A 17,335-nucleotide genomic window follows, 5' to 3' on the forward strand; every position below is an offset into this window, starting at 1 on the left:
TGCTAAAAATAAAAAAATAAAGGATAGTTGTAACCAAGTTTAGAACAATCTTGCTTCTAATTCAAGTTAGACGTTCATTGCAATTCTTATCATTAAATTCTATAAATTTAATTCACAATCGGATTAAGCATGTAACTACTTACTTAATCTAGATTAAACTAGTCTCTACAAGCGAACACTAGCATAACCTAGTCAAGAAAGCGTCTTATCAACAATTAAGGTAGGATAGCCCCAACCCTAATCTATCAACATGCTTCTACCTCTATTGGGTTCCTTAGCGGCCATATAGAAGAGAAAACACATGCATTAAATTCTAGGATTCAATTAGTATTCTTGGTGTGAGAATCCAGAGGGTGGGCTCTGTTCAGACTTAGTATGAGGCAGACAAAGGAGGAAACAATGATCACGTACACGACTGGGCAAGTGGGAGATGGCAGAGACCTACCGTGTAGGTCGATGCCCAATCGTTTAGATAAAGCTATGTAATCATCTAGCAAAATCTATGCGATCGTTTAGCTCGGTTTGTCGCCTACAGACTCTACACGATCATTTACCTTGGGTCAGCGATCATCTAGTAAAACTATGTGATCGTTTATTAAATACTGCACGATCGTTTAGCTCGTCCAGCCGTCGTTTAGTACATCCGAATTTACTTGACGACCTCATGAGTTTCTTTTGCACGAGAGAAAACTCAAAAACCTTTTTAAATGTTTGTAAAAACTTCTTTTGAAAATAGGAAAACCATTTTCCTTTTAAAACTCATGGTTACCATGATTCAATAACCACCCACTACTTTGGTTATTTAAAAGAAAAAGAAAAAATTATCAAATAATTAATATTATTATAAACATAAATGATAACCAACTTATCATACTATATTTATAACCTATAGTTTTAATATTTCATCTCATGAAACATATAAACCATAGTTCTTTTTCTATTCCATGGTACTTAATGTAAATCTCATTTACATTATTTCTCCACTAGATGTGTCTCATATATCATACCGATTATATCATATATAATCAAAATACCTCTTGTCAATTTGAACATTTCAAATCAACATCAAGAACTGATCCTCAACTGAATCCATTGAGCTACCAAGGAGACCTCATGGACCTGTAGCTCGAAGCTCCAACTGTATGTAAATAACTGACTAAACTCTTTAGTCACGGGATCCACCATCCGTTAACTGCCAGGCACTTCACTAAAGACCGACAGCTGAACTCTCCTTACAACAGATATATTATGTGTCCATCTTAACCAATCAGCAGTGTGCCAACCCTTCACAAATTGCTCGTAAGTACAGCTGGGTCAATAACCGTTATGCCCCTGTAGTTACATGTCTCTTTAAGTACCACTGATCCTTATAATGAACATAAGTCATAGTACTACTATGACTAAGTTCTTCTCTTCCAAGAGAAGTTGTGGCCACTGTGCTCAAGCCCCAGAATCAGCCCTTAAGGGAAATCTCTCTACTTATCCTGCTTCGGGAAAAGAGTGAATTCCATATTGTGGATCGAGTTCCTAGCTCCCAGATCAGACAAGTCCCCAAAAAGGTAGGCATGTTGAGTTGGCAATCTGGACACTCTCAACCATACTAATCAAAGGACCGCCCTCAGAGGCACGAGTTCCCAAAATACTCAGGATTGAGGTCGTGTCACCTATGGTCGTTTAGGTGAGATGCAAGTCTCTAGTATCAACGGCGTTATATACAAAGTCTAGTAATCTCATGGTTCAGGTCTTATATAAACTCTTTGTATAGGACACCCCACTCCACGTCTCCACATGAATGGTCAGGATCTACCATCTGTAGTAGTTTACAACACTTGCAAACCTCTACAAAGTGGGCCGTATCCGTAGTGTGAACCCCGAATCCTAATTTCTCTACTTGAGTATGTTCCCTACTGAGATCAGTGTGGTGAGTAGGTTGATGTGGAAACTAGTGTGGAATGGTAGAGAAAAGGGTGAAAAATTAGAAGAAAAGAGGAAATTAGAAGTTTGATGTGTTGGAAGGGTTGTTGGTGATGGCATGCGGCTGAAGGAAGAAAGATGGAGGTGATGTGTTGGAAGGCACAAAGGTTAGCAAGGCATGCGTTGTAAGGCAGCCCATGCGTCGAGCGGTTGATGCACGACGCCCTTGCCCAATGCGTCGAGCGGCCAGCCAATCGCACCTGCCATGCGTCGAAGCACCCTGTCGAGCATCAATGCACCGAGCACGTCCATGCGGCCAAGCAAGCGAGCGATAGCCAGCCTATGCAGCACGCACATGCGTCGAGCGGCCAGCCTATGCAGCACGCCCATGTGTCGAGCGGCCAGCCTATGCAGCATGCCCATGTGTCGAGCGGCCACCCTATGCAGCATGCCCACGTGTCGATCGGTCAGCGCCTATGCCAAACAACATGCACCCGTGCAAAGCGCGCCTACCTAATGAGCCATGCGTCGAGGATGAATAACCACCCTATGCGTTGGTGATGGCTAGCTCTTGCGATGGCTAAGTTGGATTGCGATCGTAGTGAATTGGCTTGCTATGCGTTGATTATAGGTTATGCATTTAGTATGGACTATGCGTTGAACATCCAAGAGTTGGACACATATAAAGGATGAGATCACCTAAAAAACATCATCAAACCATGTGTCTTCTTGGAAGGAAGCCTTAAGCCTTAAGAATTTGAGGTGGTTGCATCAGATTGGAAGCTCATGCGTTGGCTACATAGGAGAAGGACACTTAGATTGCGTTGATCAAAGAATTGCATTGTTGGTGTGAGGAGGAAACACTTGGACATGTAGCTAAGTAGGTAGTGTCGACTTCGGAGAAGGTTTGGATGCCTATAAATAGGGCCAGAAGACTTCATTTTCAGATCACAATTCAAAATACAGTAAAAAGAGTGGGAGAGTTGAGCAAACCTTGCGTTGAGAGCAAAATCCATTCGTTGATCATAGAGTTTCAAAGAGGACGCATTGGACAGTGAAGTCTGGAGAAAAACATCAACTTGGGACGAGGATATCTCCCAATTTACTCGTGAATTTGGAGTGATTCCAAAGTCACCTAACAGATCTTGAAGTTTAGTTTTCAGGGTAGGGCTTCCAGAGAAAAATATCGAAGGGATCGGGCTGGAAACGGAGAAGAAGATAGAAGGGTCAGGCTGTCGGATAAGCTTGGGCCAGTCTTGAAGATTTTGAGATTCCGGCCAAACCACGAGGAGTTCAAAGCTCATATTTTAGGGTAAGCTTCCTGAGACATTTTAGAATATGTTTGTAAAAGGAAGTATCTCAAAATAAGGTTTAGAACTATGAGTAATCTGAGCTGAAATTTGAATCTGGATTCTAGGGGTGAAAAAGGGAACCTGAGGTAGAAAAGGAACTACTAGAGTGAAAAGTTCCTAAGCGATCGAGGTGAGTGACTAAAATTTTTTTGACTAAAATGCTTGAATTACAATGTTTTATAGAAAGCATGTTTTAAAGAAGATCATTCTCATGCCAGCTAGTTTTACAAAGTGATTTCCAAGGAAACCATGAGTTATGTTTTAAACGCATGCATGTGTGGGAAGTTTGTTGAAAAGCTATTTATATGTGTTAAATATACCCAGCATGCGTTAGTATCTTTAAAGATATGTTTTTATATGTGTTATACTTTACATGCTTTAAAGAAAGTCATTTATGACTAGTTTTACTTAAAACGTGATACCGAAGGACATTTGAGAAGGTATCTGCCCAACTAGATACTGAAGAACATTTGAGAAGGTATCTATTGGTATTGAAGGACGTTTGAGAAGGTACCAAACCAACCGGATACTGAAGGTCATTTGAGAAGGTATCCTAGTAGCTCGATACTAAAGGACATTTGAGAAGGTATCTATTGGTACTGAAGGACGTTTAAGAAGGTACCAAACCAACCGGATACTGAAGGATGTTTGAGAAGGTATCCTAGTAGCTCGATACTGAAGGACATTTGAGAAGGTATCTGAGTAGAAGTACCTAAGGTATGACGGTACTTAGTATGGCCACGTGCACATACGTTAGAGTCCGAGATTGAGCAAAAGGGTTCTCTCTTGACTAGTAGTTGGTGTTGGGATTGTTTTACCCACAGGGGGGTTATTCTCAACTGAGAAACAGTTTTAATATGTTATGATTAAAACAGCTTTATATGCTTTATGCTTGAAAAATGTTTATATTGCGGTACAAGGTATTGTAGAAAGTTTATATTTCAGTTAAACTCTTTATTGAAATTTTGCATAAGAATCAATTACCTTTCTTAAGTCCCTCACTGGTCTAGCAAGCTCACCCCGTTTTCAAATGTTTTCCTTTCCCCCCCACAGGTAGCGGTCAAATCCTCAGAAGATAGCTCTACATCTGCTCTGCCACTAAAGGATAAAGACATTGTAAACCGTCGGTTTAGATGGTTACTATAAATATTTTACATATGTACTGTTGTTTATATAGGGACTAGGGTTTTTGGGCTTGGGACTTATGAATCTAGTGTTGTAATGACTCTAAATATGTTATGCTTCTGAATTCATAAATGTTTGGCCTAAAGACATTCCGCTATATATGAGTTATATATATTGGTATCAGAGTTATTCCGCAAGAGTTATTAGGTAGTAAGTGTCAACAAAAGGGTTGATAACTGTTGTAGTCACGCCCTTTGCTAGGCTAAGAGGGTGGTCTGGGGCGGGGTGTGACAACTTGGTATTAGAGCAAATGTATACATAAACTTGGGAAGGTTTGAGCTATCTTAGTATTAGAGCATAAGGTTTTGGGTGAAAGAGAGAGTTCATGCATTAGATTAAGTCCCATAAATAAGTCCCTAACATGTGTACCTAATAATTAGGCAAAAATGCTGAGGAGAACTGGCAGGCGGAGCAAGCAGACTAAGAAAAGGGATGTTGACCATACTAGCGGAGGTCTTGAAGCTAGACGAAACCCAGTTTCAAAGGGGAAAAGAGTTAGAGACTCAATAGAGTATGAAGCGACTTTTGCGAACGAGTCGAGTACACCACGGGTAGATATAGATCCTCAGATGGAGGATTGAGTGTTAGACAGAATCAGTCAGAGATTGGCGGCAAGTGTAGGATCGATTCAGACCGATCCAGAAAAGAAATTCGGCATCAAGAGGCTGAAAGCTTTAGGAGCCACGACGTTCGATGGAGCCACATATTCAGTAGATTCTGAGATCTAGTTGGACTTGATTGAGAAATGTTTTTAGGTTATAAGGTGCCCTGAGGACCGTAAAGTCGAGTTAGCGGCTTTCTTGCTGCAGAAAGGGGCTGAGAAGTGGTGGAAAGTGATAGAGGCCAAAAGGAATAATTCGGAAACTATGACTTGGTCTGAGTTTAGATAGATATTTGAGGATAAATACTACCCTAGTGCTTTTAAAGAAGCGAAGAGGGAGGAAGTCCTTAGGCTAACTCATGGAGTGATGACGATTACTGAGTATAAGCAAAGATTTACTGAGTTATCTCAGTATGCCCTTCCGATCATCGCGGAAGAGAAGGAGAAGTGTAGAAGATTTAAGAATGGCCTGAGAAGAAAGATGTACAAAACATTAAAGAGATCGTATTGGTGGCCTGGTATGAAAAGAGAAATAGCGGAGTATGTGACAGGTGTCTAATATGTCAACAAGTTAAACCAGAAAGACAGAGGTCAGCAGGATTACTTAATCCATTCCTAGTACCAGAGTGGAAATGGGAGCATATTACGATGGATTTCCTGTTTGGATTACCTAAGACACCAACGAGCTATGATGGTATATGGGTAATTGTGGATAGATTGACAAAAACAACTAAGTTTTTACCTGTTAAAGTTTCTTATACCCTAGACCAATTAGCTAAGTTGTATGTGGATCGAGTTGTGAGTCAATTTGGAGCTCCAGTTTCAATTGTATCAGATCGAGACTCTAGATTTACATCGAAGTTTTGGCCTAGTTTGCAGAAAGCTATGGGAACTAAGTTATATTTTAGTACCGCTTTTCATCCACAGGCGGATGGTCAGTCTGAGCGAACAATCCAGACATTAGAGGACATGCTGAGAGCGTGTATATTGCAATTCAAAGGCAGTTGGGATACGCATCTATCATTAATCGAATTCGCGTATAAAAACAGTTACCATTCGAGTATCGGGATGGCACCATACGAGGCACTATACAGAAGGCCATGTAGGACTCCGATATGTTGGAATGAAGTTGGTGAAAGGAAATTACTAGGTTCAGAACTTGTGCAACAGACATCGGATAACGTTAAGATTATAAGAGATAATCTTAAGATGGCTTGAGATAGGCAAAAGAGTTATGCCGATAAGCGGAGAAGAGAATTAGAGTTTGAAGTTGGTGATAAAGTATTTCTGAAGTTATCTCCGTTGAAAGGAATACTTAGGTTCGGTAGGAAAGGAAAATTAAGCCCCAGATATATTGGACCTTATGAGATAATAGAAAGAGTTGGCCCAATGGCATATCGATTGGATTTACCTCCAGAGTTATCTCGTATTCATGATGTGTTTCATGTGGCAATGCTTAGAAAGTATGTACCAGATCCTACCCATGTGTTGCCTGAGCAACCAGTACAGTTAAGAGAAAATTTGTCTTATGAAGAGAAACCAGTGGAGATCCTTGACAGAAAGGAACAGGTCTTAAGGAATAAGACAATCCCATTGGTAAAGGTACTATGGCGAAACCATAGCACGGAAGAAGCAACGTGGGAAGCCGACGAGCAAATCAGAAACAAGTATCCGCAGTTGTTTAATTGACGGACTTGTAGCGAAATTTCGAGGACGAAATTTTTATAAGGGGAAGGTAAATGTGAATCCCGAATCCTAATTTCTTTACTTGAGTATGTTCCCTATTGAGATCAGTGTGGTGAGTAGGTTGATGTGGAAACTAGTGTGGAATGGTAGAGAAAAAAGTGAAAAGTTAGAAGAAAAGAGAAAATTTGAAAGTTTGACTTTTGGAAAAAACTTGGAAATTTTGGCTAAGTATAAAAATTGTGTGTTGATGCGTTGGAAGGGTTGTTGGTGATGGCATGCAGCTGAAGGAAGAAAGATGGAGGTGATGTGTTGGAAGGCACAAGGGTAGGCAAGGCATGTGTTGGAAGGCAGCCCATACGTCGAGTGATCGATGCACAGCGCCCTTGCCCAATGAATCGAGCGGCCAACCAAGCACCCCTGCCATGCATCGAGTGGCCATGCCTATGCAGTGAGTACCCTGTCGAACGACCATGCCCATGCGTCGAAGCACCCTTTTAAGCATCAATGCGCCGAGCATGTCCATGCAGTCGAGCACGCCCATGTGGTCGAGCAAGCGAGCGATGGCCAACCTATGCAGCACGCCCATGTGTCGATCGGCCAGCGCCTATGCCAAACACCATGCGCCCGTTCCAAGCGCGCCTACCTAGTGAGCCATGCATCGAGGATGAACGGCCATCTATGCGTTGGTGATGGCTAGCTCTTGCGATGGCTAAGTTGGATTGCGATGGTAGTGAATTGGCTTGCTATGTGTTGATTATAGGCTATGCATTGAGTATGGACTATGTGTTGAACATCCAAGAGTTGGACGCATATAAAGAATGAGATCACCTAAAAAACATCATCAAACCATGTGGCTTCTTGGGAGGAAGCCTTAAGCCTTAAGAATTTGAGGTGGTTGCATCAGATTGGAAGCTCATGCGTTGGCTACATAGGAGAAGGACACTTAGATTGCGTTGATTAAAGAATTGTGTTGTTGGTGTGAGGAGGAAACACTTGGACATGTAGCCATGTAGGTGGTGTCAACTTTGGAGAAGGTTTGGACGCCTATAAATAGGGCCAGAAGACTTTATTTTCATATCACAATTCAAAATACAGTAAAAAGAATGGGAGAGTTGAGCAAACCTTGCGTTGAGAGCAAAATCCATGCATTGATCATAGAGTTTCAAAGAGGATGCATTGGACAGTGAAGTCTGGAAAACAGCATCAACTTAGGACGAGGAGAACAGCCACCTGAAATCTCTGGAAGTCTAGTTTTCAGGGTAGAACAGCCGAAGAAAAATCTTGAAGGTATCGGGCTTGAAACTGAGAAGAAGACAGAAGGGTCAGGCTTTCGGATAAGCTTGGGTCAGTCTTGAAGAGTTTGAGATTTCGACAAAACCACAAGGATTATAAGCTCATATTTTAGGGTAAGCTTTCTAAGACATTTTAGAATATGTTTGTAGAAGAAAGTATCTCAAAATAAGGTATAGAACTATGAGTAATCTGAGCTGAAATTTGAATCTGGATTCTAGGGGTGAAAAAGGGAACCCAAGGTAGAAAAGAAACTACTAGAGTGAAAAGTTCCTAAGCGATCGAGGTGAGTGACTAAAACATTTTGACTAAAATGCTTGAATTACAATGTTTTATAGAAAGCATGTTTTAGGGAAGATTATTCTCATGCCGGCTAGTTTTACAAAGTGATTTCCAAGCAAACCATGAGTTATGTTTTAAACGCATGCATGTGTGGGAAGTTTGTTGAAAAGCTATTTATATGTGTTAAATATACCCAGCATGTGTTAGTATCTTTAAAGCTATGTTTTTATATGTGTTATACTTTACATGCTTTAAAGAAATTCATTTATGACTAGTTTTACTTAAAACGTGATATCGAAGGACATTTGAGAAGGTATCCGCCCAACTAGATACTGAAGGACATTTGAGAAGGTATCTATTGGTACTGAAGGACGTTTGAGATGGTACCAAACCAACCGGATACTGAAGGCATTTGACAAGGTATCCTAGTAGCTTGATACTGAAGGACATTTGAGAAGGTATCTGAGTAGAAGTACCTAAGGTATGGCGGTACTTAGTATGGCCACGTGCACGTAGGTAGTTAGAGTTAGAGATTGAGCAAAAGGGTTCTCTCTTGACTAGCAGTTGGTATTGGGATTGTTTTACCCACAGTGGGGTTATTCTCAACTGAGAAATAGTTTTAATATTTCATGATTAAAACAGCTTTATATGCTTTATGCTTGGAAAATGTTTATACTGCGGTATAAGGTACTGTAGAAAGTTTATATTTCTGTTAAACTCTTTATTGAAATTTTGCATGAGAATCAATTACCTTTCTTAAGTCACTCACTTGGCTAGCAAGCTCACCTTGTTTTCAAATGTTTTCCTTTCCCCCCCACAAGTAGCGGTCAAATCCTTAGAAGATAGCTCTGCATCTTCTCTGCCACTAAAGGATAAAGACATTGTAAACCGTCGGTTTAGGTGGTTACTGTAAATATTGTACACATGTTACTATTGTTCATATAAGGACTAGGGTTTTTCGGCTTGAGACTTATGAATCTAATGTTGTAATGACTCTAAATGTGTTATGCTTCTGAATTAATAAATGTTTGGCCTAAAGACATTTCGCTGTATATGAGTTATATATATTGGTATCAGAGTTATTAGGCAGTAAGTGTCAATAAAAGGGTTGATAACTGCTGCAGTCACGCCCTTTCCTAGGCTAAGAGGGTGGTCTGGGTCGGGGTGTGACACGTAGTGTCACCAGGATCAGGTATCCCACCTTAATCCTTATACTACAGACCTATTTAGGTTATCATTTAAGGCATGATCCACTTGTATATCATATATACATGCTTAAGTTCACATAAGATAACCAAGGAGCTTTATTCATTGGATATGAGTAAATGCCAGAATTAAATAACACTTATTTTATTCATTGAAAAATGTATATCTTTACAAAACAACGAGACTCTGGGAGAATTAGGACACCGATCCCAACAATGTAAACGATTGAGAAAGTGGGAGATGGAAGAACCTATCGTATAGGTCGATACCTAATCGTTTAGGAAAAGTTAAGCGATCGTCTAGCAAAACCTATATGATCGTTTAGCTCATCGCTTAGCTGAGTGTCTATCACCTAAGAACACTCCACGATCGTTTAGCTCATCCAAGCTGTCGCTTAGTAAATCTAATTTACTTGACAACTCCCGTGAGAATTTTTCCGAGATTGAAAATCTCAAAACAACAATGTTTGCCAAAAACTTACTAAAATTAGGAAAACATGTTTCCTTTTATCTCGCAGTTACCATGAAACCACCAATAACCTCCCACTCAATTGTTTATTAGAGGAAAAAAGGTAATTATCCAATAATTAATATTATTATAAATATAAATGATAACCAACTTATCATACTATATTTTTAACCTATAATTTTAATATTTCATCTCATGAAACATATAAACCATAGCTCTTTTTCTATTCCATGGTACTTAATGTAAATCTCATTTACATTAATCCTCCACTAGATGTATCTCATACACCATACAGATCATATCTTATATAATCGAATTACCTCTTGTCAATTTGAACATTTCAAATCAATACCAAGAACTGAACCTCAACTTGAATCCATTAAGCTACCAAGGGGATCTTTTGGCATGTAGCTCGAAGGTCCAACGATACGTGAATAACTAACTAAACTCTTTAGTCAAGGGATCCACTATCCGTTAATTGCCAGGCACTCCAATAAAGATCGACAGCTGAACTCTCCTTACCACATATATATTATGTGTCCATCTTAACCAATCAACAATGCGACAATCCTTCACAGATCGCTTGTAAGTACAACTCGGCCAATAACCATTATGCCTCTGTAGTTACATCTAATTCCTTAAGTACCACTAAATCCTCTAATGAACATAAGTCATAGTCCTACTATGATTGAGTCCTATTCTCCAAAGAGAAGTTGTGGCTACTATGTTCAAGCCCCGGAATCAGCCCTTAAGGGAGCAATCTCTCTAATGATGGAACACGAGACATACATAGCGGGATAAGGTTTTAGTTACACTCTAATTGTTTTTAATTAAAAGGAAAAAAGCATGCAAAAAGTAGGAAAACAGTAAATTAAAAGGGATATGATACAACCTTTGTAGCTCCTGAAATGCTTCTATCTCTGTCCGAACACGAACCGGACAACCATTAGAGCTGACCTACTATCCTCTAGACTCAGAACTGGGTTGTGGGGCCCAATGGATGAAGAAATCGAGAGAGAGAAAGAGATGGAAATAGGAGATGGATTGGTTTTGGGTTGGGTTTTTTTTTTTTTCAGCCCAATTTTGAAAACTAAATTTGGAAAAATTGCAAAAGTTTTCTATCCAAATTGAAAGCCCAAATTTATAGAAAAAAGCCATGCAACAATTGCATGAAACAAATTCATAAAAACCCGACACCTCAAAATCTACTATTTAAGTAGGCTTGATGTCTCCACTATAAGCCAACACCTAGCTCACTATTTTGTTAATGGAATTATCCAACAAAAGTTTGGATTTTCCCACTAAGTCAAAGGGCAAAATGGTCATTTTGTCAAAGTCAAATTTTGACCGAAAAGTCAACATTTTGACTTTTTATGATTTTTTCCGTGTTGACTAATTTTAACTTCCTGAGCATGAGTCAGTATTCATTTTCTCGAAATTTAAATCACATTTGAATATAAGGCCGGTCAAAGTTTGACTTTTCAAAGTCAAAAGTCAATTCTTTGACTTTTTACATCTTTGACCATTTCTATTATTTCCAAGCTTCCGAATACGAACATATTCATATTCTTGATATTTAAATCACATTTAATCATTAAAACTGTATCTCTAAACAACCGACCACTATATCACATATACTTGTCAGTTTCTCTCTTTTCACCTAATTCGAACAATTCAAATCATTTTATCATATTGTTCTAATTTTATTCCATATGAGCTAGTAGGAGAACCTAATGGACCTATAGATCATGGGCTCCAACGATCCGAGATTAGCTGACTAAACTCTTTTACTTGGAGCTAATCAACATTCGTTAACTAATGGGTCATTCCACTATAGTCCCGTAGATGCACTCCCCTCACTATAGATATATTTGTGTCCATTTGATATAACCATGATTAGTAAGCTAATCCTTCACAGGTTGTTCGTAATCTCGGTTGGGTCATAAAAACCATTTTACCCCCAAGACTATATCTTATTCCTTAAGTTCTACTGATCCTCTAATGAACAATTGGTTTAAGGTCCAACCTATAAATCGAACCCCTCTCGGGCCAAGGAAAGGGTGGGAACCCTTGTTCAAGACCTAGATTCAGTACTAAAGGGAACAACCTATCTACTATCCCTATAACGGGTATGAGTGAATTCCTTCTTGTACCCTATGTTCCCAGCTATCCATCTGATCTTATCCCTGAAATGGGAGGCTTATTGGGCCAGCGATAATGAGCTGCCCTCACCTATGCAGATCTAAGGATAATTCCGAGTGAACAGGAGTGCATAGTTAGTTCAGGATTAAAATTAAGTTACCTAGGTCATCAATTAACGAAATAGTCAGTTTTATACATAAAACGGCGTTTAGAATGTAAAAAGTGACTATTTCATGGTTCAGTCTTATGTAAACTCTTTACGTAGGATTCCCCCACTTTCATGTCTCCACATGAACGGTTTAGGATCACATCGTTTGTACTAACTACAAAATGGGCCGCATCCATAGTGTCCCCAGAATAAGGCGCCCAACCTTATTCATATATTATAGACCATTTTGGCTATATATTTGAACTTGATCCACATTTATGTCACAACATAAAGTTCAAACGACATTAAATAGCCTCAGAACCTTAGTTTATTGGATTCAAGATTAAAATTTCAATAACAATTTTATCGAAAAACAAAACAGAATATGTTTATCAATTTACAAACTATGAGTTTTAGGACATAAAATCCAACATCTACTTACCTCTGCTTCAAGGAATGAGTGAATTCCATCTTGTGTAATTGAGTTCCCAGCTTCCAGATCAGACAAGTCCCCGAAAAGGTAGGCATGATGAGTTGGCAATCTGGCCACTCTCACCCATACTAATCAAAGGACCGCCTTCAAAGGTAAGAGTTTCGAAAACACTCAGGATTGAGTTGGTGTCACCTATGGTCGTTTAGGTGAGATGTAAGTCTCCAGTATCAATGGTGTTATATACAGAGTCTAGTCATCTCGTGGTTTGGTCTTATACAAACTCTTTGTATAGGACACCCCCGCTCGCATGTCTCCACATGAATGGTCAGGATCTACCATCTGTAGTAGTTTACAACACTTGTAAACCTCTATAAAGCGGGCCGTATACATAGTGTCACCAGAATCAGGTATCCCACCTTAATCCTTATACTACAGACCTATTTAGGTTATCACGTAAGGCATGATCCACTTGTATATTACATATACATGCTTAAGTTTACATAAGATAACCATAGAGCTTTGTTTATTGGATATGAGTAAATGCTAGAATGAAATAACAGTTAAATTCATAAAACAATGTGTATAATTACAAACAATGAGACTCTAGGAGAATTAAGACACCAATCCCAACAATCTTCAATAAGACTGCGGGAGAATTGGGACACCAATCCCAACAATCTCCCACTTGTCCTAATGTTTCGGGAGACTAATGTACAATACAATATAAAACATGTACAATATACAATAAACTAGGGCATACCCCATTATCATCTCCCACTTGCCCTAGACAAGGTGCCACATGTCCTGCAGACCCAGATTCTTCAGGTGACCCTCGAACACTTTAGCCGTGAGAGCCTTTGTAAAGGGATCAACAACGTTGTGCTCTGACATGATCTTCGTGACTATCACATCATCGCGATGTACAATCTCCATGATCAAGTGGTATTTTCGTTCTATATGCTTAACTCGATGATGACTCTGAGGCTCATTTGAATTTGCCACAGCCCGGCTGTTATCACAATAAAGAGTGATAGGCAAATCCATATTTGGAACAATATGCAAATCTGAAAGGAATTTCCTCAGCCAAACAACTTTCTTAGCTGCTTCACAAGCGGCTAGTGTTCGGCTTCCATAGTGAAGTCCGTGATACATCCTTGCTTGATGCTTCGCCACACTACAGCCTCTCCATTCAAAGTGAAAACTGACACCGATGTCGATTTGTGTGAATCTCTATTGGTCTGAAAGTCAAAGTCTGTGTATCCTGTAAGGATCAGATCCTTATCTCCATACACGATCATATAGTCCCTCGTTCTTCGAAGATACTTGAGGATCGTCTTGACTGCTGTCCAATGATCAAATCCTGGATTGTATTGCTACCGACTGACAATCCCTACTGCATATCAAATGTCATGTCTAGTACACAACATTGCATATATTAAGCTTTCTATAGCTAAAGCATAGGGAATTCGTCTCATTTCCTTAACTTCTTGAGGTATCTTAGGACATTGATCCTTAAACAAAATGATTCCATGCCTGAAAGGTAATAAACCCCTCTTGAAATCCTGCATCCTGTACTTGATCAATATTTGATTGATGTACGATACCTGAGACAGGGCTAACCATTTGTTCTTACGATCCCAAATGATCTGGATCCCTAGAACGTACTATGCCTCACCCAACTCTTTCATTTGGAACTGGGCAGCTAGCCATTTCTTAATGTCAGTCAGATACCTTACATCATTCCCAATGAGTAGGATATCATCCACATACAGTACCAGGAAAGCTACTGAGCTGTTGATGATTTTCTTGTAAACACAAGGCTCATCAACGTTCTGATCAAAGCCAAATGACTTGACCGTAGTGTCAAATTTGATGTTCCATGACCGAGATGCTTGTTTTAGCCCATAAATGGACCTATTAAGCTTGCAAACTTTTTTCTCTTGATCTGGAACTATGAACCCCTCCGGTTGAGTCATATAGATGGTCTCCTCAAGATTACCATAAGAAAGGCAGTCTTGACGTCCATTTTTCTTATTTCATAATCATAAAATATGACGATGGACAGGAGAATCCTGATAGACTTGAGCATGACAACAAGTGAGAAAGTTTTCTCATAGTCAACTCCCTCGACCTGGGTATAACCTTTTTCCATGAGTCGAGCCTTAAAGGTTTTCACATTTCCATCTACACCTCTCTTTCGCTTATAGATCCACTTACACCCAATAGGTCTTACCCTATCAGGCGAATCAATAAGCTCTCAGGCATTATTGAAGTACATAGACTCCATTTCCTGGTTCATGGCTTTAACCCATTCATCTTTGTTAACATCCTTCATTGCTTTCTTAAAAGATAACGGATCCTCGACCCCATCATTTGAAATAAAGTTTTGGGCTTCAGTCAAACCCATGTAGCGATCTGGTGGGTTCATAACCCTCCCACTACGTTGAGGCAGTCTCAACTTTTGAGCTAGTTGACTAGATGTTCCAACCTCAACAACTCTTGTTGATCTGTCGACCTGTTCAACAACTCTTATTGAACCCTCTATAGTTTCAGTCTCACTTGAAACCTCACGTAAGATGAGCTTACTCTATTGCTTATGATCCCGAATGTGGTCTTCTTCCAAGAAGATAGCATTTGTAGAAACAAACACTTTGTTCTCACTCAGAACATTGAAGTATCCACCTCTCGTTTCCTTGTGGCAGCTCACAAAGAGTTAAACTTTCAAACGTGGTTCGCGAACTTTCCGGCGGACGAAAATTTGAAAACAGAGATAGTGGTTCAGAACAATGAGAAAAAGCCTTGCGCGTAGACGGTTTTGGGAACGGAGCTCGTTTGGTGCCTCAAACGGCTATCGGGCCCGGGGGGGTGCCCTTGGGCCCAATTTTTTAGCGCGAACTTTTCGGCAGGCGAAAATATGAAAACGGACCCAGAGGTTCAGAACGAAGAGAAAAAGCCGTGGGCGTAGTCGTTTTTTGTGAACAGAGCTCGTTTCGTGCCACAAATGGCTATCGGGCTCAATTTTTATGCGCGAACTTTCCGAAGGACGAAAATTCGAAACGAACCAGGATTTAAACCGATGAGAAAAAGTCAAGCGCCACAGATGGTTTTGGGAACGATGAGATAAAGTCGTGCGCACAAACGGTTTTGGTAAGGCACATTTGTGCCCAAAAGGCTTATGGCCCGGAAGGGGTGCCCCGGGCCAATTTTTGTGCGCGACTTTCTGGCGGACGAAATTCGAAAACAGACCCACTGGTTCAGAATAATGAGAAAAAGTCGTGCGTACAAACAGTTTTAGAAAGATGAGAAAAAGCCGTGCAGCAAGACGGTTTTGGGAACAGAGTTCGTTTTGCACCCCAAACGGCTATCGGACCCGGCGAGGGTGCCTCGAACCTAATTTTTGTGCACGAACTTTCCGGTGGGAAAAATTTGAAAACGGACCAGGGTTCAGAACATGAGAAAAAGCCGTGCTCGACGAAGTGCCCCGGGACCCAATTTTTGTGTGCGAACTTTTCGGCAGGTTTCAAAACGAACCCGGGGTTCAGAATGATGAGAAAATTCGTTGCACAGACAGTTTTGGGAACGGAGCTCGTTTGTTCCCCAAGCAGTTATCGAGTCCAGCGGGGGTGCCCCACGGTCTAATTTTGTGCTGGAACTTTCTGGCGGCCGAAAATTTGAAAACGGATCAAGGGCTTCTAAACGATGTGAAAAAGTAAGTGCGCGCAAACGATTTTAGGAACGGACATCGTTTGGTGTCCTAAACGGTTGTCGGCCCGGCGGGGGTGCCTCGGGGCCCATTTTTTGTGCGTGAACTTTCCGACGGGAAAATTTGAAAATGACCCAAAGGTTTAGAACGATGAGAAAATGTCGTGCGTGCAGACAGTTTTGGGAACGGAGCTCGTTGGTGCCCGAAAAGCTATCGGGCCGCGGTGGTGTCGAGGTCAATTTTCCCGCAACTTTCCGGCGAGCGAAAATTTGAAACGGACCAAGGGTTCAGAACGATACAAAGTCATGTGGTGAATGGTTTAGGAATGGAGCTCGTTTGGTGCCCCAAATGGTTATCGGGCCGGCAGGGTGCCTTAGGGCCCAATTTTGTGCGCGAACTTTCCGGGGGTGAAATTTGATGACAGAGCGAGAAGGGATGAGTGAGAGCGAGGGAGAGATGAGCGGAGCGAAGGGAGGGATGTTTTGTTGCAGATTACAGAGAGTGAGAAGAACTGTGGAGGGATAAATAATATATATATATATAAATTCGGTCGGGTATTAATCGGGTCGGGGTCGGAGTGGTGCGGGATCTGTCCCCATCCCCGCTTGCCCGTCCCGAACGGGCCAAGAATAAATTCCACGATTGACCCATCGCCTCCGGGAATCCGCCCCTCTGGTTCTCTTGCGAACCCTAGATTAATAACATGAGAAAAAGCCATGCGCGCAGACGTTTTAGGAACGGAGCTCGTTGGTGCCCCAATGACATTTTTGTGCGCGAACTTTCCGACGGGCGAAAATTTTAAAATAGACCAAGGGGTTCAAAACGATGAGAAAAAACCATGCACTAGATACGGTTTTGGGAACGGAGCTCATTTGTGCCTAAACGCTATCGGGCACAGGGGGTGTCCTAGGGCCAATTTTTGTGC

At 40.7% G+C, this 17,335-nt stretch overlaps 1 pseudogene; it reads left to right on the forward strand.

The window, feature by feature from the left end:
• The first annotated feature begins 6,261 nt into the window (after positions 1–6,261).
• LOC120073621 lies at positions 6,262–6,741 on the forward strand (annotated as a pseudogene).
• The last annotated feature ends 10,594 nt before the right edge of the window (positions 6,742–17,335 follow it).

The sequence above is a fragment of the Benincasa hispida genome, chromosome 3 (genome assembly GCF_009727055.1).
Source record: "Benincasa hispida cultivar B227 chromosome 3, ASM972705v1, whole genome shotgun sequence".
NCBI lineage: Eukaryota > Viridiplantae > Streptophyta > Magnoliopsida > Cucurbitales > Cucurbitaceae > Benincasa > Benincasa hispida.